The sequence below is a fragment of the Solea senegalensis genome, linkage group LG1 (assembly GCF_019176455.1).
Source record: "Solea senegalensis isolate Sse05_10M linkage group LG1, IFAPA_SoseM_1, whole genome shotgun sequence".
Taxonomy (NCBI): Eukaryota; Metazoa; Chordata; class Actinopteri; order Pleuronectiformes; family Soleidae; genus Solea; species Solea senegalensis.
Window position 1 is genome coordinate 38,818,700 of NC_058021.1, and position 23,681 is coordinate 38,842,380.

Consider the following 23,681-nt stretch of genomic DNA (forward strand, 5'->3'; position numbering starts at 1 on the left):
AAACCAAGAGAGACTGGTAGTCACTAATAAAAATGCAGCAGGTCAAGTTCCTTTCAATAAATAAAACCTGATGGTAAGAAGAAAAAGTCATGTATCTCTTAATACTGCATTTGGGAGCTATTCAGAGACACAAGACGTATCGATACTGAAATTTAGCAACAAGAGAATGATAAAGAATATATTTACACAAGTATTTATATCAACAAAACATTAGATAAAACCCAAGACAATACGCAGTAAAAATTATGAATGGAGGCAAAAGTAACTTTTCTCAACTTTCTTTCCCCTGCAGGACATTAAAATACAGAGTAGTTATCACAAATATCTTGCAAAATACAGTATTTCCTCATAACTAGACATATTTAGTGCTTTTATAAGGCCGTCTGTAACGCAGCAGGAATGGACTTCCCAGCAAACGGGAGGAAAAGGAAAAATCTGATTTTGCACAATGCAGTTTAACAGATTTATCTTTCATGTAAAGTTTGTTGGAAGGGATTTGTTCATCAAGCTATGCTAACTACACTTAATTATGCACAAATCAACTGTTCATGTTTCCAGTTCTTGGTTCATATCGATATGATGACAAGAAAGAGCAAGCAGCCAATCTGCTGTTCCTGGCTGTGATACAAAGCCCACTAATTAAAAGTCTGTCCAGTCTGTAGTTGTCCCTTTGCAGACAATTCTTATTGGAAGGGATAGCACGCTGCTCTCTTTTGCATTTTGATGTCTTTATCAGTGTAATTGCTGGTTAAGTTCTCCTGAATTATTGATGAGCCCATAAGGTAAAAACCAACTAAACAACATGCATGTTGAACAAAATGGGCTCCAGTGCTCAGTGTTCACACAGCAAGTGAAAATGATTTGTCTGTGAACGTCTGTGTGTCTCAGTGTTATACACACACACAAGCCTTTGGGTGTTGTACTTTCTGACTGGACAAATGCCCGTAGGGTGGTAAAAGGAGGCAATTATACACTGTGTGTATACAGCTGTATGTTTTTGCTTTCCTCTGTGGCACATCCAAATTGGCACATGCTGTACATAATGCCTTTATGTATGATGGGAACATAACAGAATATGGCACATCTGTGTCCTTAACAACCTCCTGTGGTGAGTCTTAAAGCCCGACTTTGTTCACTGCCCGAAATCACTCCCGAGTGGAGTGAAAATGCAGCAAAGGCATCATGACTAGTCACTCCAAAGGCAAAGGGTTTGGTGGGATAATTCACTTTGCTCTCTATTAATTTATGGCAGCCATTAGCTGGATGTTAAACATCCATCTATAAATGCAGGGAACGTCTGTCTGTCTCTTAATCACCAATGGCAATTGTGTGCGGTGCAGATAAATATAGAATTAGATTTATGTCAATATTTTCAAACAACACTTTTGAATCGTTCAAAAATATTGTATTTTATTGTCTGAAAATACACTTGTTCTTTGCACTCCCTGATTTGGTTTTTGTTTTTGGGGGGCGGACCTTAGGAAGCTGCCTGCTGATTGGCTACTGACTTTTCAAGTGACAGCTCAATGGATCGGAAGTAGTCATGGGCTTGGAGTCACTGTCTGGAACACGCTCCCCGTCAACATCCGACAAAATAATTGTAAAACTTGGGGAACGAGCTCCAGTCGGACAGCGAAACTCAGTAGCCAATCAGCAGGCAGCTTCCTAAGTCCCGCCCCACAAACCAAAAACATGCCACAAAAAACATGTGTATTTTCAAACAATAAAATACAATACTTTTGTAGGATTAAATCAATATTTGATTTGCTTCTTAAAGTGCTGTAAAATACCAACACAAATCTAATTTCATAGATAAAAACGAAAGTGCCTGTCACATGACTACACCAAATTCAACTGGAGCTATCTCACATCTGAAGGGACTAATATACACACAAATGTGGATCTGCCACTGAGCAGGCTAGCAGGTGGGTGAGGCAGTGTTAATGAGATGTTAACCCTGAAGTTATTATATCAGTCCAGGCTCAAGTAGATAGTTTTACGGTCTGCCATTGGACAAAAATGTTATGCGACAAGGTTTTAACAAATTGCAGATCTATTTTTGTACATTTTCTCCACCACAGGAACAAATCAGGAAAATATTTGCTTGCATATCCTGTGTACAGCCGTAGATATATTGTTGATAAATTATTAACTTTACCCAGTAATTTTATATTTGAAACTTTCAATTTTAAATTGATGCATCTCACAAGGTTTGAATTTGTGTTGTGGAGTTCGTTGCTCCATCCTCATCTGTCCCTGTCTAAGCTGTATCTTCCATCAATCTTTCATGTGTCATAGCTGTGCATGTAAGCAAGTAAAGTTTTAGTATAGCACCTTGGAGGGTGGGAATAATGACATTGTTTGTGTAACTTTATTATGGGTATGTCTCAAGTGGGTATGCATGCTGCTTTTTATAACTGTCATTGCTGTGCCAGTGTGTGTATGTGGCCTATTGTTTTATGCATATGTTAATTCATGTCTGTAAATCACATTGATTTTCTTTGCAACACAGTAAATAAAGTTGCTTTGCATCGCCTAACCTTAAGGACAAGGTCAGAAAGGGATTTCCTTTTTTTTTATTAAGAAATCAAAGACACAACAAGGGAGGGGAACAAACGCATAATGATTATATGACTTGTTATTTTTCTGACAGTTCACTCATCTCCAGTGTTTCACTCAGCAATGCACCAGGCAGAACAAAAGTAGAGAAAGAGAGATTATGTCATCTACTCCACACCAAACACACATGTATACATAAAATCCATTGCCAGCTCTTGTCTAAATGCTGCTTCAGAGGCCCTCTCATCCTGACAAGAGTAATATTCTGCAGGGCACATTTATCACATATATAAACACTGATGTGGACAACCACTGCATATGCAGCAAACTGACAGGCTATTTGTGTCAGCGTTGCGATGGATTCGAGGCCCCGAAGTAAGTTACTTGTCATGCATCACATTGGGTTCTGTCTGCCAAGTCAAATTTTATTAGTCATAAAAAAAGTGACAACACAGCTTTGCAAAACTGCATGAGAAACTTTATTTATGCGAAACAGTGGATTAGAGCTGATTGATAATTGTTTATGCCCTTGGCAGGGGGAAATATGTATATTTCAGAGAGAAAATCCACCAAAGCTAGGACTACAGAGAGGAGGCGAGCTATAGCCAGCGTGCAGAAAGTGGGTGGCAAGTATAGATGAGACGGTCCATTTGGTAAACACAATGTAATACCTCCTCCCATTCCCTGCTCTGCAGAAAAGATCAAGCATAAGGTGATGCATACATGTCACATAACAATATGGTACTGTTGTCTTTTCAATCAGAGAAAATACTATATTATTAATGGGACTCTCATTGAAAATATGAATGCTTTGGCTTAAACTAATTTGTTTCTTGTTTGTAATTTCTCAGTGTTTTTGAAGCCACATGGTGAAAACTGCAATATCTGATGATATTTGCTTTTTTCTCAATTAACATAATGAACCTATTTTAGAGACGTGATAGGTTTGTGAAGCAGCGGATAATACTTTATTAGTCATTTACTCAAGCTCATTAGAAAAACTGACATCAAAGAGTGCTTTCAGATCCACAACAAAACAAATGAAGTTTTACATTAGCATCAAATTATCCTCTTGGTCTATCTAAAGTTATTCTTCTATTGCTGTGTGTTATTCATAGCTTTTATAAAAAAAAAAAAGTGTTCACTTAATTTAATAATTATATCATTTATGTATACAATTTATGAGGTTAATTGTCTTTATTGAAGGGCCAACCAAGCATGCGGGAGATAGTTGAATTCCTGTTCTTGGTTATCTGTAGCAGTTAACAGACATTTCTGTGAATAAAAACACAAACATTGCTAATCTATACTGGGTAAAACTTGGGGTAAGTGATTTTTATTGCGTTGTTTATTGTACTTCTTAGTCCACTGACTTAATGATGGTGAATATTTATGTTTGTTACTTTTATAAATACATTTCCCATGTCTTTGTTTGAGTGCTAATGCAACACTTTGCTTATTGTCAACGGCTTCAATGACGTTAACTAGAGTTTAATAACGAAGTCAACTGCCCACCTCAAACCCCCTTCAGGGACAGGTTCTGTTGGAGACTTCAGTGACACTATAACAAAGGGAATATGCTTATCCATCAAATGAAGCCTCGAGGCCACTTCTTTTAATCATGTGCTGTTTGATTATTGAAATATGATTTTCCACAATGACGGCAACGCTTCAGTACTTTGTGTCTGTGTCTTTTTAGATTCTATATATACGGTGTTGTGCCTCCAGATCACAAAAGTTTTGAGTGGGTGAGTCATTATAATTCAATATGCATTGCAACATACATCTGTATCAGCCATAGTGATTTATCTTGTGCACAAAGGACACGTCCGAGAGAAAGCGAATAAACAAAATTGTTACACTCTGTTTTTAGTAAGTGAATACATAACAATAAAAATAATGTATACCACATGTACATCGACTATATAAGCCCCTACTTCAGTAGACTTTCCATTGCCGCTATGGCACCTCTCCATGTCTGCGCCGTGTTATACACAGATTGATATCATTATTGGAAAATGACAACTTCCAGCGGTGAAGTAACCATATCTGCTCCTCTATCAATAGCTTGGTTTCAGACCAACCTCAAAGGTCACGACTTGACTCCACAACGTCTTGCCCCGGTAGGCCTTAGTCGGAGCTTTCGACAAGACCACCAGGAAACTGTATAGTGAGCCTTATTGCTGATCAATGCCTTTTCAGTGTGCCACTGCCCCGCACAGAAACCACATGTGGGCATCCAACTGCCTGCCCCCAATCCATATCTTTCTGTTTCTGTATTTACAACAAATGAAACATTCAGACGGAAAGACGGCCGGTATCGATTGGCTTGTGGGTACGCTATTTTGAGTGACATTTCATAAATGGAGCCGTCTCGTGAAATAGTAATGAGCTGATGGCGATTAGCATTCAACTTTAATATGGCATGATTGATTAGATATTCAAATTTCCCTTGGCCAAGGTTAAATTATTGAAGACAATCATATGAAAACCCCACAAACAATATATGAACTATTGGAGGTTTTGCCTTTTAAGGTGTTTATTGGTCAATGAAAACAATGCTATAAAGTGACTCCAGCCTCCCTGCTGATGGATCATTGTAAAAAGAAATGTGCTGTAATGAACCGAGTCAGTTTGCTTTGTGAGCTCTTGTGTCTCTACTTGATACTTGAGGTGGGAAACAAACAACATTGCTCCACTGTGGAGTTAGTTCCTCTCAGAGTAAATTATTTTCAGCCAGCGCATAACGAAATATCTGCACATAAACACATTTTACTTTTCTGAAGAGAGCCGTTTTATGTGCTCTGGTCATATCTATGTGGTGTCTGTGGATCAGGCAGGTCATCCTCAAATCAGAAGAACAGGGTCAAAGTGTCGTTGGGCAACATAACTTACACGTGTTAAGGACCGCATTTGAGCATAAAGCTGCATGTATAACACCAGCGCTGTGTGAATGTCACCTAAAGCACGTTGCAAGTCCTTTTACCATACGTGTGATGTGAAGTGCCTTTGGTGCACATTTTAAAAGTAAAGACAAAGTGTAGACAGAATCCATTCAGTATTCCTGCCATGCGTGCCGAGAGAGATTGCACCTGTACAAGCAGTTAGGTGATGTCTGCGTCTCTTGAATGACCAGTATCTGTAGCCAAGCATTTCCTTGAGGTATGGAATCGGTCGCGTCTTGAAAATCTGATTAGTCACCGCTGACAATGCAGAGACAAGGAAATTACTTTCCTGTGCATATCATTAGAGAAAAATCAATATGACGAATGTGGGAGAGGCATGGGCTATTTATTGTGGCTGAACTGAGGGCAAGGCAGGCTCACTTTGCATTGGCCTCTTGTTATTCGGTTTAATTTGTTCTCAAGACAAAAAAATACCAAGGAGTTCAGGGAGGTCAAGCGCACCCAGTTATTTTCCTTTACAAGAAGACTGTAAAAGCCACCAATTTATTTTCCCATTGACTAAATTACCTCAAAATGAATAATAACTTCAAGGTGAGGCGTCATTTACTTAATAATATTAGCAGCAGGAATTTTATTTCAAGACTCACATCACACTAACAGAATCGGACAAACACCCACCTCTGCTATGGTGGTGCCTCAAGTTATTTTGAGGGTCAAGTGAATTAAACATGTTTGTGAATGATATATCAAGACTAGATTCAGTGAATTCTGAAATACTCAAGAACAATGAAATGTTTAAGGATTTTGAGCTACAGTTACACAGATAAAAATACCATTTGCTAGAGTCGTGGTTACAATGTCAAAAAGACAAAAAGAAAAATAACTCAATACTGTCATCATTCCCATCAAGTCCACATTATGGAATACTTCATATGCCCTTCCACAATATTGCCTGACTTGACCTATAACTTCCTCCTTTCTTCTGTATTCAGGCTGCTTCCATCCCTAAACAAAAGGATCATGGGACAGGATTTGTTTGATACAAGTGAAACAAAAAGTCTACGGTCATTAACATTCCTGCCATGCTGCATTAGAGACGGTGGTCTCAAACATGCTGTTCTTTATTTTCACTGCACCCAGTGTGCTACAGGAAATTTTCATTTGATTTTCAAATGACAAATTTTGCTGATTTAAACAAAGAGTTAGAAAGAGAGTTTTAGTTTTAATTAAGTGTGTCATTTTTGCAAATTTCAAAAGAACAACTTGTCTGCTTTTCAAAGACAAACGCATATTGAAAAAGTAATAAATGTGTAAATCTTTTTCTTTGTCATTTTGAAAAACTTTTCCATAAACACCGTTTCAGAAAATGTCTTCATCCAAATGAAACGACCAAAAAAGTCTGTAGTACATATGCCAGGCCTGTATGTGGTGCTGTAACGCTGCCACACCAAAAACAGAGTTTTTGTACACACGCTTAAAAGCATCTCCAGACACATGAGGAGGATGACGAGAACAAAGATAGTGACAGCGAATGCCAGAGCAAGAGAGAGGTGGGACTCTGACATAATTTTCCCAAAGTAGCGTCTGGTTGTCGACACAAAAACACAAGGGTGGCGTTTTGAGATTTTGAGACACTCTGGTACCTGCTTTCAAAAGATAGCATTTCAGTGCTCCCACTGTTTCCGTGTGGATAAAAAGTAAAACACAGCACAACAACACAACAAAAGTGTGGACAGCCCCTAAGTTGTAGCACTGATGGTGGGAATTAATCTATAAAAGCCAGTTCTAGAATAAAGCTGATTGTATTGGATGTTTTGGAGAATTTCTTTGAGAAAGATGTTACTGAATGGCTGGATTTCAGGGGAATTGGTAAATCAATGAAATTTATCACCTTCTATTTTTATTGTGTTTTTATGAGTGTGTATAGTACAAAATTGCTTTCCCATAGTCTTTGCTCATTTTATTCTATGGAGGAGGCTATAGACTCCTCACTGAATAGAAGACAATTAAATACAGGCAGAGGTACTGTACATCATCTTGTAAGATTATGATGATATTATAGACAAGGAAGAGAAACTCTGTCAGACAGACAACTGACGATAATAGAGAGCTTGTTATTGGAAAAGGGAAGGAGTTCATCCTAAAGATTAATTGGTTTGAGAGAAAGGCACCATGTTCCTGAGTTCAAGGTGTGACATTTAGAGCCAACAGGGGAGTGAACTTCATTATAGAGATTTATGAAAATAATTCAGGAAGAAAATTCCATTCAGCCTCCTATTATTAATTCTATCTCAAAAACGGAAACTAAATTAAGTGATGCATTATTCTATCTAATTACAATGACCATATTAGCTATTTTAAAAGCTGAATAAAGTAGTAATGTCGAACACAGAGCTCTCTAACCTGTCCTGATAGAAAATGAATCGGCTTTATACCGTTATCGCTTTGTTGTTTGAGTGATAGCGCTTTATAGAAGAAGGAAGCTCAGACTATAGAGTTGTCTTTCTCAGCACAGTCTTGTTTGTTTTTGTAAAGCCAGCTTTAGCCATCAGTACACAGGGGAGATGAGGAGGTATTGAACCATTATTGATTTCACACTAGGAAAGTCTAGTGATTTATACATATTGTCCTTTCCCAAGGTAAGCGACCAATAAGTATCGAAATGGCTGAATTTCCAACTTTTGTGTTTGAGAATATGGTGGTTTCTCATTTCCTTACTTCACAATTTAGCAGTTGGGAGAAGAAATATAACACGCTAAACAATAGAAGGCGCCAAACCATGACCTTGAAAACTGTATGTTGTTCTTCTAACATGTCCTTGTGACACAGCATGTACCATGCAAATCCTGTAGTACATACAGGCTTTTTAATAAGGGATTTCCAAATCTCAAAAGTTTGTGCAGTTCTTAGGACACTACATTTACTTCCATTCATTGGGACAGCCTCAAAGCACTAACCTTAACCTTAACCATAACTAGTTCATGTCTAACCCTAACCTAACCATAAATCAAATCTTAGCCTTCAACTCAACCAGTTCTTCATAAATAATATTCTGCTTCATTAGGACCAGGTTTTGGTCTCTATGAGGACAGGTGATACTGAAATGGTCAGTGTATATGCCAGGAAAGATCCACTGCTGCACACAAACACAGCACTGGTTTAGCAACAGAGATCTGCCCTCTCTCTGCCTCTTTTCCCCACCAACCTGCAGCCTCACAGCAACAGCAGTACAGACAGATACAAGGCAAATACAAGTACTGGATCAGGACTTAGTGTCAGCAGATACACAATTGCAAAAAAAAAATCACTAATTGACTGTTTACGATGGTGAATCACTGACAAACGATGATGTCATGAAATGCAGTTTCATTTGTCAGGCCTTAGAGACAATGCATTTCAAAGATTTGGTGAGAAGTGCAACACACAAGCATAACTATGTTTGCGTAAAGCCTCCACAGGATACCTGCAAAGAACAACTTGCATAGCTTAATGACAGGCAAAGGGTTGTTAGAACACTTGGATTCTAGCATGTTCCCTGTTACATGATCCAGTCCTCCCCTTCTCAGTGTGAATGCGACCTCCTTTGCAAACATTGGCAGACCGCACAGTAGGTGTTAACAGCATCAATGCAGAAACTGCAGGACGAAAATGTACACAGGCGGCAATTACAAAGACTGATTGATACAGCGAGGGTGTCTTACTATAGGGCCTACATGGAACATTTGCAATTATGTATGTATGTATATATATACATATACACATATATACACACACACATATATACATGTGTGTGTATATATATATATATATATATATATATTCTCTTTTGCTTAATGTTATTCGGTCATTGTCCTGCATGGAATCTCACGTCAACTGCAGAGAGAGACAGTGGACAGTTTCCACAACACGGCTAGTAATTGGGAATTGACGTTTGTTCTGCGTAGGCCTGGTCTACGGTCTGCATGAAACAGTAAGTGGACACCACTTACTGTTTGACCAACTATTTACACTTTCAAAAACTTTCAAGGGCCTTGACATTTTTTTCCAAATTTAAACACTTTTAAGGATTTCAAGGACCTGTGGGAACCCTGTCTGTCAAACCATATTTAGAGAAAGGAGCCAAAATGTATTTAGATTCATTCTGAGCCACATTTTCTTGAATCCACCATCTGTGCTTGTTTAGATGAAGGTGCCTGGCCTCAGATGAGAGTGTTTACAAATGCTCCTCAAAGTCTTGCCTTCAAAGTGCTCGAAGGCCGAGAGAGAGCGGACATGTGGGGTGCTGGGGAGTTTCTCCTGAGCTATTCCCTCAAAAGCCAGAAGGCACTCTCTTGTGCACCGCTTTAACTTAGTAGATGTATCTGGGTAACACGGATCAATCCGTTGTTCACCAGCTCCATTTTTTATATACTATACTATAAAAGCAGCTTTCAAGAGCTTAAAGATCTCCTTCAACCACATTTTCACATTTACCTCCAACACAAACAGAAAGTGTAGACAAAAGGTATTTGCTGAAAAACTGACTGGTTTCTATTTTCAAGTTTCAAGGTGAGCACTGTCGCGGAGACATCAGGCTTCTCATTACTTGGCTAAGCAGGCTCCCTTGTTAAGGATTCTGGTTGGACGCATCTTTTTCGAAGAATCCTAATTAGTGTGACTTTAACAAAAGACAGAGGATTGTGCCATCTGGCTCATATAACAAGGATTCCTCACTAATTAAAAACACCTAGGAGAGCAGTTAGGAAGTAAAACCTGGTTAGGTTTGAAAGGTTAGGGAGATCTAATGAACATGAAAATGAGTGATACAGCTCTAAGTTCCTCCTTTATAACAACAGACATAGTCCCTTCAGGGAAACACATCTGTGCATGACAAAAAAAAGACCTTCCCTCCTCTTTCTTGGTTGTTACACCTGAATTATAATGATAACAACAATACTGGATGTCCACACAGTTTTCAGCACACTTATCCATTCCATTAAGCATTAATATTACCATCATAATACGACTCTTGTGATTGGCGTGATCATTCCATTCACTACTATACAACCCAGCAGAAGCAGGAGAAGTTACATTATACCAGTTATTATGACAGAAACATCCCGAACCACCACCTTTACCCACGATCATCCACAATGAACTCGCCACAAAAGGATTCCACTTGCTTGGAAGCAAAGTGAATTTCTGCAAGTTCCTAATTGATAGTAGCGACTGTCATGTGGTTCCACTCTGAGAGAGAATTTGTCAGAAATGTATTCGTCACAGTGTGTTTCGTCCTCTGTGCAAGTCAAGATAAGGGAATAGAACGAGGGTCAGTAACTGACAGCCCACCACAGCATTCAATTTCACACCAGCTCTACCTATGTCTGATTGGATGAAGGGGGGGTAAAATCTGAAAATAATGAGTGTTTCTTTAATAATGTAGAGTCATAAGTCTGTACTACACTGTGTTGTTCCAACTACACTGAAGGTAAACTAAATAGATTTACTTTACCGTCATAGCTAATAAAATATTATGATGGCCACGATGTACAAACACACATTTGTTCATTTTTATTATGGCTTAAGGCTACACATAAACCGCCATGTCCATCACACACACACACACACACACACACACACACACACACACACGCACACACAAATATATCATCTCGACCATACACTGCAAATGCCCTCCAGACACACGTTTCATTTGAGCACATTCATTACATTTTAATTGCCTCTAAATTGCAATGTGACCCATCACATCAATAACACTATCTTTGTAACAAGAGAGATGAACCTCGGCAGGATTGCGCCATGCATGCATGTGTGGCTGCGTTTGTGTGCAATGTGAATAATTGTATGTGATGGTGCAGTTTCTGTGTGGTACTGGTGTTTTTAATGGGGAGGGGTTTCATTTCTGAGAAAAGTGGGGGTGTGAGGAGGAGGAGCAGATATTACCACAATGAAGGTGAATCAAAATGTGTTTTCAATTTAATCCCTTCTGATTACACAGTGTTGTGCCCTAAGCTTGCCGGCACTGCTGATCTCAGATTTTCCCCCACGACCTTCAGCTTGTACAGAGGTGGCTTCCTGCTGACTGAAAATTTCATAACAGAAGATCTGATCAGATTTAAACTGTGTTCTCAATCACCAGGAATTTACTGAAATTTTACTCACCATTTTCTAACACGAATAACAATAAAACGTGGATGCCGAACCCATAGAACTTCCCCAGATTTTGCGTCTCACTAGTAGAAAAGTCTCACTCCTGAAAACAAACAAGCAGGTCTCTCTGGGAGGTGGAAGAAGCTGTGCTGCAGGATGTTGATTCCACATCTCTGATATACAACTAAACCTGGATATGAAGCAAAACATTGCTTAGATTCTTCCATTATGAGAACTTCAACTTAAAGATGTTGATGTTGGACAAGTAGCATCACTGCTTATCCTTCTACAGCTGCAGTTAATAGTGATGGGGCTGTTGACGAGGCCAAGCATCTTGAAAGATCATTACACTACTGTGCTGCTAATTTCCCATTAGCACTAGTGCTACAGGCCTTTTGGAAAGATCTAAAACATAAATAATGGCCGAATTCAATTTAGCTGTACACATCGGCTCACAGTTAAAATGCTAACAGCTTACAGGAACACTGAAGAGTGGAGCCTTTGTAAGTGTTATGAATAAAATGTGATTTTCCTGCCATGATGAGTCAAATGTCTCAGTGGAAATGGAAGATTTACATTGTAACAACTGACGCTACTGCAGTTGCTGTTGGAGTTAAAACAGTCGCTCAAGCTAAAATATTTTACTATGAATATCACGGAATAAGAATTTCACAGTATGATATTGAATTAACATAATGATACTAAACAGCACTTTGGGACAGCTGTGGATCAGTGTGATCATCTTACAGCAGGAAGGGTTGACGTTTGATCCGCAGCTCCTCTTGTCTAAATGCCCATGCATCTATGAACAAGACACCAAAGCATTTTAAAATAATATTGTTCAGATTGAATGACGATTTATGATATGCTCCTAAGTTTTGTGGTTGTACTGGAAAAGATTTCCAGCAGTGAGCACCAGTGCCACAATTGTAGTGAAGTGCAAACAGATATATATAGCTCATAGTCAAAAGTCCATTCTGAATGTCTTGTCTGAATTATTCGTAGGTGTGTTTTGGGGCGTAACCTCAAGTAAACTAATCAGAGTTCGGCTTGTCATTCCCTTTAAAAGCCAGGTGTGCTTGTGTCAGGAGCATTGCTATTTAAATGGTGACTGCAGGAAACTGGAGAAGTGAACGATTCTCTGCTGAGGAGATGGATCTGCTCATGCACAAGGTACAGGTACGTGATGAGAATAAACGCAGAATCAAAACAAATCAGAGCTGGAAAAAGCAGTGTTCAGCTTCGGGAACTTTAAAGAAATGTGCAAAAGTCAGGTCTCAATTCAAGAATAGGTGTCAGACGCTGACGGTGATGGGACAGGAGTGCACAGTCTCACATGATGTGCAGCTACGATACAAATAATAGAGAGTTTAGATTATGAGTTGAATCAGCAGTATAACTAATGGAGGGGAGGAAGAGACAGAAGTACATATCAATTATTTAGTCCTTTAACCTCATTATTGACAACTGCACTGGTTAGAAACCACTGCACTGCACCAGGGGCCTGTTGCACTGAACTAGGATAAGGGATTAAGCCGGGCTATGTTACTTATCCTGGCTATATATAAAGCTATAGAATTATAATATTTGAAAGGTAGATAGTCTTTCAAAAACACATCACATGTGTTACAAGTCAGCGGCTTTGATCCAGTCTTAGCAAAAATAGTCTCCTGTCAAATGCATGCTATGGCAACCTGTAAACTAAACAGGATAAACTATATTGTTGGGAAAAAAAATCTATGTATTTACTCATTTTATCTAAAAGCTAGTGAACTGCACAGAACACACTCATGTTTACCCTCCTTGTTGATCTGTGACCAGAGAGGCAAAACATGCCATGGTGATGTGCCAAGCTTTTACTTTGCTGTAAAAGAGAGACTTTAGAGTTCCCTCTGAAGTAGTAACTCATCATATCTTGTGGGAAGAAAGTGTTTATATCCAAAAGAATGTAATCTCAACCAGAGTGCAGTGTTGGTGTTTTCATCAGTGGCAATGAGATGATCCTTTGTGATGGATTTGCAAATCAAGACAATCGTTTAAATGTTTTTTAAAAAGCACAGACAGGAAACACCACAGCTAGTATTTCTTTTTTAAGTTTAGACAACTAAATTACAAAAGAAAGCACTGAAAACTCATGACTTACAAGTCATGGCAAACAGTACCAGTCCCTTTAACGTGTATTAAATACTTGAAAACGCTATATTCTTTAAGCCAAACAGGGTACAGAGTTCAAAGTTCATCCAGAATTCCCTCAAATTAAGCTCATGCAGTGTCCCATGGAAGACATTTACTCTGAACTCAGGCCATGTTATTCATTACAGCACCGCAGACCTGCGCTGTGAATTGCATACCGCATTGCCATTACCTTTGAGTATTGCTAGCCACAGAATTAATTAAAGTCTAATATAGCCTTGTCTGGAGAGTGTGGCGGTCTGAAGACCAGAGCCCCATCCCGGACCTGGGAAAATGACTCTTAACTGTGAGGTGCAATTAAGCGGGGAGCAGTGTTACCTGGTGCTGAAAGTCTGCAGGGAAATCTTTAGTTGAGCTACACTTCTTTTTCACTCACTATGTCAGCACTCACATCTCAATGTGGAGATAGGCAGCTTAGATTTTCTGAGGGACTCAGTGTAAACATGCACAGCGAAATGACCGTGACACTCTGCAGCCATATCGTCTCATTTTCACAAAGTGAGACATGGAAATGTACAGAACGGGGGGGGCAATAAACGAACTAATAATCAGAGGTTTGAAGTCAGGGATTTTGTTTTGATTTTGAAACTTTGATGTTAACTTGTTGCTTGTGTGCTCCTGCTCGCCGCTTCAGAGATATTACCTGTCAATCACTGGGTCAACTGAACTCACAGACTTGCATCTTTACTTTACTTTTAACGAGGCCTTGGATCAGTTTCCAGTAACACACTGATGTGCATTACTTTTTGCATACTTTAATATATTTAAAGAGCAACAGAATGGTGCAGATTTATGTACAGGTCAAATTTGTGGAACCCATTAATCAATTTATCTGTTAGTTGGCCCAAAAAATGCAAGAAAATGTTGATGTGTCTCAGACACGAAATAATGATGTTCTGAAATGTCTTGTTCATCCACAAATCAAGTGTTCAGCATTCACTTAAGAACCTGAAAAATTGGAGAACATTTCACTCAGACATACAGACATTTAATCAGTTATTAAACAATTGATATTTTGATTATCAGTGAATAATGACTGAATAATTGATCAATCAATCAATCAAATGTTGCTGCCCTGTGAGCTCAAACATTAAGGCTGCTGACATATGGCTGCTGGAAGGTAAGATAGATCGATCTTGATTTTTACTAAATTTATTTAACATGGAACAATCTGATTACTGCACATGTATGCTGCTGTTAGATAGGGTCTGTTTAAATACACGTTAATGATTTCGCATTAAACGCGTCTCCTGGGACTCCGCTGCCAAACCGGCAGCACAGAGGTTCGCTTTGGTCTTCCCTGCTCCCTGGCTGTGCAGCAAGCTCCCTGTAGTTTCTCTCATCTCGAGTCATTCCTCAAGGCCATCCTGTTTCCACTGAAAGTATCTTGGAAAATTATTTTAACCAGCGTTGGGTAATGTTCACGTTTGAAGTGATGAGGTTCATGGAATCCATAAATAGAATGCAATTCACACCCTACTGGTTTAATAATAAGGTGACAGACAAGCTGACCAGTTATACGTTGTGTACTAAATAATGAATAAGAAAAACTAATAAGATGCAGTTTTGTCTGGTAATAGCAAAAATGTAAAGCAAATGTCAACAGACCGACAGACCTTGACATGCACCGAATGATCAAAAGTCATACATCATAATGCAAGGGAAATACCACATTTAATTTCTCTTGTCCATATTCTTTACTTATTTCACATTCTCCAAGAGCAGATTATCAGCTCAAGGAATGACTTTGTCTTCCTTGGAGCAAGTAAAGACCACGGCTCTGTTGATCTACGAGGCAGAAAAGGTGGATTCATCAAAGCCCTCCAAGCTCTTTGAAGGTGCCTTGTTTGGCCCCATCCCAATCCTTTGCAAGATACAGCACTAGGGACGAGATAAAAAGGAATACTCCCAATAACCTCCGACCTCTATAAAACACAGTACACTGTGCAGCTATTGTGTACGACTCTGGGTATTAACACTGAACGGAAAATGCATTAATTTGAGTACTTGTACGGTAGAACTGTCAAAACCTTTGAAAAAGTGTGTGGCTGTATTTGAAAATTGAATGTCATTTGTGCAAGTACCTTCTGGGATTACTTCACAGAAAATGGTGTGAATTTCAGTTCAGTGGCATGAGACCCACTCCTGTCTTTCCATCTCCCTCTCCCTCTCTCTGGCTCCTACACACACACACACACACACACACACAAACACATCTGGAGGTGTTGATGACCTTAGCACTTAGCTACTGTTAGTATGTAATTCATTTTTGTCTGGCCCTCAGGTATTAACAAGATTGTCTAATATTTCCATCTTTACTGCTTCAGCCTCTTGCACACTTCATCACTCCAGGCACTGCTCCCTTTCTATATCCATCCACATTTAAAAGTGACTCGAAATCACAATTTAGCTGCCTTTGCCTCTGTCTGAACTATGTTTAGCTACAGTTCACTGGTTATTTATGGGTAATTATATGACATACCCCCCCCCACACACACACACACACACTCGGTGACTAAGTGCGCAGATGAATATTTTATTCTCCACAATTCTTCTCACCATCTAATAAAATGCATTGCCGGAATCAGAAATCATCCATGATCCGGGAAGAGTGATAAAAAGAGGGCTATATATAGATGATTAATATCTATCCCAAGGAAAAACAGCTTTCTGAATATTTCATGGAGCAGACTTTCACTTCTTTGGTGAAGAAATGGACAAATTCCTTTCCTCCAAGAAACACTCAGGTTTCAAGGTTCAGCTGATTTGATCATGTTTGAAGTGTGCCGACTATAGATTCATTAAATCAGGGACACACAGAGACAGAATCACACCCCCTGCATGCCCCTCACTTACTAAGTGGAGCGTTGGACTTTGCAGACTGAAATGACTGCGAGTTTGTGGCAAAAACATCAAAAGCAAACAGGTGTTTATGAATGTGCTGCATGTTGGCTCAGTGCCTAATTTACATAAAATGATGCATTAACATTTTTAATGAATATTCAGACCTTTCCACAAACACTCGCTTGGTTGCTCTTGTTAGTCATTCAAATGAAAGTGTAAAAAATACAGGATGGTACCGAGTCCAAGAGGAACTGCCGTGTCCTACATGTCGGCAACATATGGTTTTGGGAATAATGCTCATTCAAGTGGTTGATTGATTGCTGTGCCATTACAATCTGGCTGTCAATCACACTTTTGCTCCACTGAATGAGAGCAGACTCAAAACAATTGTAAGCATAAATATTCATGGGAGGCCTGTTTTGTTTCAGTATGTCTGTTCTCTGCCGCTCCGTCTTCCTGGTTTCATGTGATTGTCAGGAGAACTTACTGTTTGACTTTTGTACGGTGAGCTGCTAATCTGAGGATTAATGGTTATTCATCCTGGATTTCTGGTTTTTACCGCACCACTGATTCCAGCAAGCTAAATATGGTCACATACAGTAGAATGACTTTGAGAAAAGATCATCTTTTTACACATCAGGTGGAAGGTTAGAGGGAACAGCTGCATGATACCACATGGGAACACATCCCACTTCAGTCTCACATGTGTGACTGGCATGTGGCAGCGTGTGAGGGCAAAGGCAGCAAAAACAGCCTATTGTCAAGCCTTCATCATTATACAGTGCTGCAATAATGCAGCTCTCCGTACAGATTTCTTTACAGCAAACTTAAATATCATCATAACCATGTCTACGTGGCACATCTGGAAGGGTCATTTGATTCAAACAGCTTCCCCTGTCTGCCCCTACCCCCATGAATATGAATATTACCCCTATCTGTATTGATGAATTAGCTGAACACTAGCTTTTATTACAGCATAAGGAAACCTGCAAATGTCTCCTGCAGTCACCTCATCTTTCACTGTGTTTTCTATGTGTGAAATAAGGCAATGATAAAATATAAACTGCAATTTCATGAATATAATATTAAAGCCTCCAAAAGGCTGCATCACTTGCCAGTCGCAGATTTCCTTTCAAGAGACATTTATCATTCTACATAACAGGATTTATTGTGCTTAAAGCTGCATGGAAGCCAAATGTGGCTTTATTATGCTTCAGATTTAACTGAGCAGAAACAAAACTTTAAAAAGAAAATCACAATGTTTGCCTTGTTGCCAAGAAAAGCAAAGAAATAAAGTGCATTTCAGTGAATGCACAGCAGTTCTCCCACTTCTATAGTGCACAAGAATATAGGACGAATTAGTGACTCCTAAAAAGGCTATATTATTATAATACTATTCAGAAATGCAGTCACATAGTTTTAGGACACTAAAGTGAAGCTATAAATCAATAGTCTTCCGCTGAGTGGGTAGTATGTGAAATTAAATTTATCAAAACAGCAGCTTCTATGCACACAAATAAACGAGATCGATTTTCTGTTTCTGCAACTTTTAAATTCTTAAAAATAATGATAATGAAATAATGACTCCCAGTTGAGCCACAAACAAGCCCTCAAGACAAAAACACACCCATTTCATACTCCGAGCGATACTCCGACATGCCTCGGAGTATCGCTCACTACAAGACTCAACCATTAAAATAACACAAGACAGGCCATAAGAGTAACACCCACTCTGTCCCTGTCTTGAAGTCCACAGAGACGCCTTGAACAAATTTAATGTCTGATCATCCGTAGGCTGCTTGTACACTTTGGTTGCATCACACATGGAAATCACCACTGATTTGAAAAGGTAAAATGACATGTCATTTTAAATGTAGGTGCTAGCCAGATGATCCACAGTCGCGTGGTTTGAAAGCTTCAGTAAAAAAAAAGAAAAAAACATGTTCAGGTCATCCTTTACCTTGTACCTTGCCAGTAGAAAATAGGTAGAAACATTTTGAAGGAAAAATACTGTCACCTCAAATCGCTAACATGGGAATTGCCACAAGAGCTGTAAAGAAAAATGTTATCCATCACATTGATTAAATTCCTCTTAGCTGGTGTCCTTGGCCAGGTAAGTTTGTGAGTGGCTGTGGCACCAACAGCAGCCCCATGGAGAGTCAGTGGATTAATAAGAATTGTACCAAATGGAAGATGTGGTAGAAGTAAATCTGCTCTCAGTTCCATCACATGTCACCTCTCCCTCCATCACAAAAAAAAACAATGCTTGTTTGTAATTTTACATTTAAGTCTTAGCGACCACTTTCAGTATTGGTTAAAACAACAATTTAAATGTAATCCAGTTGACTAGTCTAAAAGCACACTGATTTACAGGGTGGGACTAACATTGGCAGATCAATCTGCGCTAAACGAGAGAAACAAGCTTGACTTTAAAATCAAATCTAATCATGATTTGGAGAATGATGACACCCCTACTAATCACGCACATCTCTAGCCTCTGTTTGTAGACACTGGTACAAAAACACCTACAGAACGTATCCACTTAGCATATTTGTGCAAAGCCCTCTCCTGCCTCATTGCCTTGTGAGAGAGTTGAGCAATTTATGAATCACTTTTAACAAGATGTCATTTGGCTTTCATAAAAGGTAAAGTCAAGTGCAAGTATTTTGAAGGGATGAAGCAATATAAAATGTCTATGGCTAGAAAACTTACAAGACATTGAGTTTCACTACAGCTGGTCAAATGACATTTGATCCAATTATTAGTTGTTTAAATTTTTTTTTAATAACTTGGTATATTTAATAAATAATTTTCAGACACCTCAGATTCATATGACAAGAACATCTTCCACACACATTTTAAGGTGGCATTCAATCTGCTGCCATTATTTGCCATCTTTTACGTGATTAGTCTTCACTCGGTGTGCCATTTTCGCACTAATATTCCAGAGGCACATCTTATCACAACCCCAATCTCCATCTTAAGTGCCCTCAGGTTACATTCATTTTGAATTGGCTCACATCAAAGAGACTCCACATGACAAGCCCTTCAAGATTAAACGCTCCTTAATTCTCCGATTACAAAATATTTAGTCCATTGGTACACTGTTCCAGAGACAAAAAAAATGATTAAGATCCTAATTATCATTGGAGGGATAATATGTCAAAACAAAACATCTAAAAATAATGAAAGACAAGAGCTGGCAAGTAATGCCTGTAATTCAAAGAATTGAATCACAAACAAATACTGCTACCATTTCAAACACATAGCAAATGGCTATCAGTCATTGTGCATGTGTGTGTATGTTGCATATTTTCCCCATATTCCTTAGTGGTCACACTATATATCCTAAACAGGAATCATTTCAACAACTTCAGAAAGTGAAGAAAACAAAAGGGTCAGCATCAAAGTAGGTACCAAAGCTTTAAACCACCCTGTTCTCCCTTTTGGATTTAGGACTGTAAATGGCAAAGATTTATAGGGAACCATGGGCTAACAGCCCTTCTCAAAAGGCTAATGCTGTTAACTGTCTATGACAAACAAATGTAGATGGATGCTTACATGGCTGTCAGTAGTTTCTTCAGAAGACGAATCGCTTAGCCGTCCAATCAGTGCTTTGGTATGAGCCTGGGATGTTTGTCAAAGTTGGTTAAAGCACGATTCACTTGGACAGTCGGCATCAGTCGTTGCAGCCATTCAGAGAGATTGATTCATTTTAAGGGAGAACGGGGGCTCCACCAGTCACCTAATCTTGATAGATGTGACAGTTTTGGGAAGCTGGAGAAAAGCATCTGGACAGATTATAATGGATGAATATTTTTCTGATGCTGCCTTTATGGCAGACCAACAACTGTGACTCACACACACACAAAAACTTACTTTGGATTAGCTAGGGACGATAGGGACGATAAAATTCCATGTCTCCATCAGCTACCCCCTCCCTCCTCCCCCCTTATCATCAAGCTGCCAATCAGAGTTTGGGAGTGGCTTAGGATCCAATCAATCAAGCTGATTGGGAGTGTCGGCAAGTAGCTGCAATAAGCAGCCAGAGGTTGCGCCTCTTGCAAAGACCATTTAACCGACACAGCATGTTTAGCCAGAATGATAATTAGGCCAAAGTCCTTGCTCATCTCCCTTCTTTAAACTTCAGACCCAATATAAGTCAAATGGTACAGACTATGGCGCTAATAACGGAACTTACAATGACAACACCGATACCGTACTCTGAACTGAATGTGACCATACTAGTATTGATCCCAATATCCATAATAAATATGGATTTAACATCTGATTCACCAGATGTAGACAGTATCAGTCTGCCATTCTCCTTCCCCTCTTCCCATCTGTTCTGTATAATTTCCAGCATCCCGCTTGCTGCAGGCTACAACCTGCATGTTTAAACTAGTATGTTTTGACAAAGATCTGAATCAGGCACTCGCATTTACAGCTGATCTTAGCTACTTAAGTTCTGTATTAAAAACACTGATCTTTTTATAGTGAGAGAAATATTACCACTCAGGTGAGCTGTGGTGTGACAGACAAGAAAAATTACTCCGCTTTGAAGATTATTTCAATAATATCAATATTTTAAGGTTGATATTTTTTTTTAAACTGCTTACTCTTTGGAAGTCATGCACGATCTGGAGAAAATTCCAAGTGACACTGGGCAAAAAGCAAAGTCCAATCACCAGTCTACTGTATTTCGGAAACAAACAAACGTTCATTCACACATTACACCCATCAGCAAATTAGACGCGTTATTTAACCTGCATGTCCTTGGAGAAAAATAGATCAGAGTAAACAGACAATGCTTCAGCTGGCAACCTTCTGGTTGGAGGAAAGGATTCAAGCAATGTTTGCTTGTAACCTTTCCGCTTGGTCTTGGGCTGCCCATTTCATTCCGATGAATACTTCAAAAACCAGACAAAACAGTTTTACTTTTCCAGTTCCTAATTAATAAGGAACAGTGATTATGGCAGTCCAGTTCAGTTGTATCTGAGGTTATAAATGACAATTTCTGTGGGGAGAAGCTCTTCCAACAAAATAATTTGCAAAAAGAATTAAGTCAACACTGGCCAATACTTAGTAATACATAGTAAAAATAAGAAAACATCCATTATTGCTTTACAGTTATTGCTTTACTCCTATACTGTGTAACTAAAGCTGCATGTGAAATAACTACCTCTTTGATTTCGGTTTTATCCAGAGATATACCACAGAAGTCACCAAACCACGAAATGGGTTCATACATGAAAACATGTTTTTAAGTTGAGTTGTGAGCAGCAGGGATTGGTTTCTGCTCTTGTTTGATAAGTTCACAGATGTAGAGCAGGCAATTCCAACATTAATATCAAGGTTACGAACAGAGCTTACAGCCACGAAGAGAGAGAAAGTTTACATTGATTACCAGAGTGGCCAGCAGTAGTCAAGAATATGACCCGTGCCTCGAAGCTCTCCCTCCATCAGTCCTCCCTCCCACATCAGCTCAACCGGTGCTGTCTGTCTCCCCGAGTTGTCAATAGCGCCTGATGGGCCTTTTAGACACTTATCAATATTTAACCAGCCTCCCCCATTGACTCAGCAATTACTGCCTAATTGATTTGAGATTGATTATAATCAGCACCATAATGGCAGTGTGGGTCAGCAGCAAGTGCTGATAAAACTCCTCAGAGTAAAATTATTATTTAATGCAACCACTATGTACGATGGAAGGTGTGCGTAAAGAATGAAAAGTCACTGTACCGCGTCAAGGTGGAAACCTCCACACGTGGGACTCGTCTCCATTAGCACACATCCTGTGATGAAAAGAGTCGTGCAGCTTGGCTTGGAGAGGACTCAGTCTGGATGTTGTTTCCCTTTCTTCAATAAATACCCTGAAAGAAAGACACATGCGTATAGTTAAAGTGCAGTGTACTGTTTACTGTAAAAGTGCCACAATCACAATGAAACATGTGAAAAGTTTTGGTTCACTGTGTGTTTGTTTTTATGCTTTCTGAAATCTACTAAAATAATTATAGCAAAAGAGAGAACTGTTTTAAATGATCACATAGAAATCACTAACATGAATGAATCAGGCTGAACAAACACTGGATGTGGACTCAAAAGCACGACTCGACAACACAACAGCCTAAGGTTGACCAGAAAAACACCTTTCACTGGTCTTGAACAAAACAGGTTTCCAAAAAGCACAAAGCAAAAAGAGACACAAAAACACAAAAGACGTCAAAAAGCTACTAGTAAGGGATCTTAAATATGGGTAAGGACACTTACCGGTCAGCAGACAAGACAAACCGGCAAGAGACACATGCAGGCTAAATCCACAGGTGGAGGGATAAAGATGAACAGGTGAAACACATCAGGGCGGGGCAGGTAATCCCAGGGGAGGGAAACTTTACAGGAAGCAGACACTGAAACAAGAGGCAATGGTAATTATTTCAAGATAAAACAGGAAACAGAACGCACGGCTACTCAGGATGTTATAGAATGAAGCTCCATAGACCTGCAGCATGATAGCAGGTTACCTGATAAGCACGTCATCCAGATCTTTCAATACTGAACATCTGATGATAATGTGTCCAAACCCATTCTTATTTTGATTCCAGACACATTAATGACACAGCTGTGGTCTAGTTAATGTGGTGCCACCGACTGTATTTAATGGACTTTGTGTTCCAAATGACGGTTGCAAATGATAAAATTGGTAACATTAATATAAGATAAGATGAGATTAGACACTGCTTTATTAGTGCCACAATGGGGAGATTTACATTTGCATAACAAAATACATTTTCACATCTATGAATGTAGACTATAAAAAGATATAAACTATTAAGATTATAAAAATACAATATACTATACAGTATACATTATGTAACCAGAATATAGGCAACATGAGCTTTTGTAAACCAGGATTGCCCTTCTGTAAAATTTACAGTGTTATAGTGCACATAGAATGAGTAGCATGTTATTCCGTGGTCTACTGAGAGCAGTGCAACAGCACGGAGAAACGACCTGTGATGCCGCTCTTTC

General features: G+C 39.1%; 1 long non-coding RNA gene across 1 annotated transcript in view; it reads right to left on the reverse strand.

Moving 5' to 3' along the window:
* The window catches only part of LOC122779331, a 58,386-nt gene extending 35,345 nt beyond the window's left edge, over positions 1-23,041 (reverse strand). Inside the window, exons 1-2 of the long non-coding RNA XR_006361560.1 lie at positions 22,923-23,041; positions 22,395-22,525 (exon numbers count right to left, since the gene is read on the reverse strand). This is a non-coding gene — a long non-coding RNA (uncharacterized LOC122779331). The remainder of the gene's footprint in view (positions 1-22,394; positions 22,526-22,922) is intronic.
* Between the last annotated feature and the right edge of the window lie 640 nt (positions 23,042-23,681).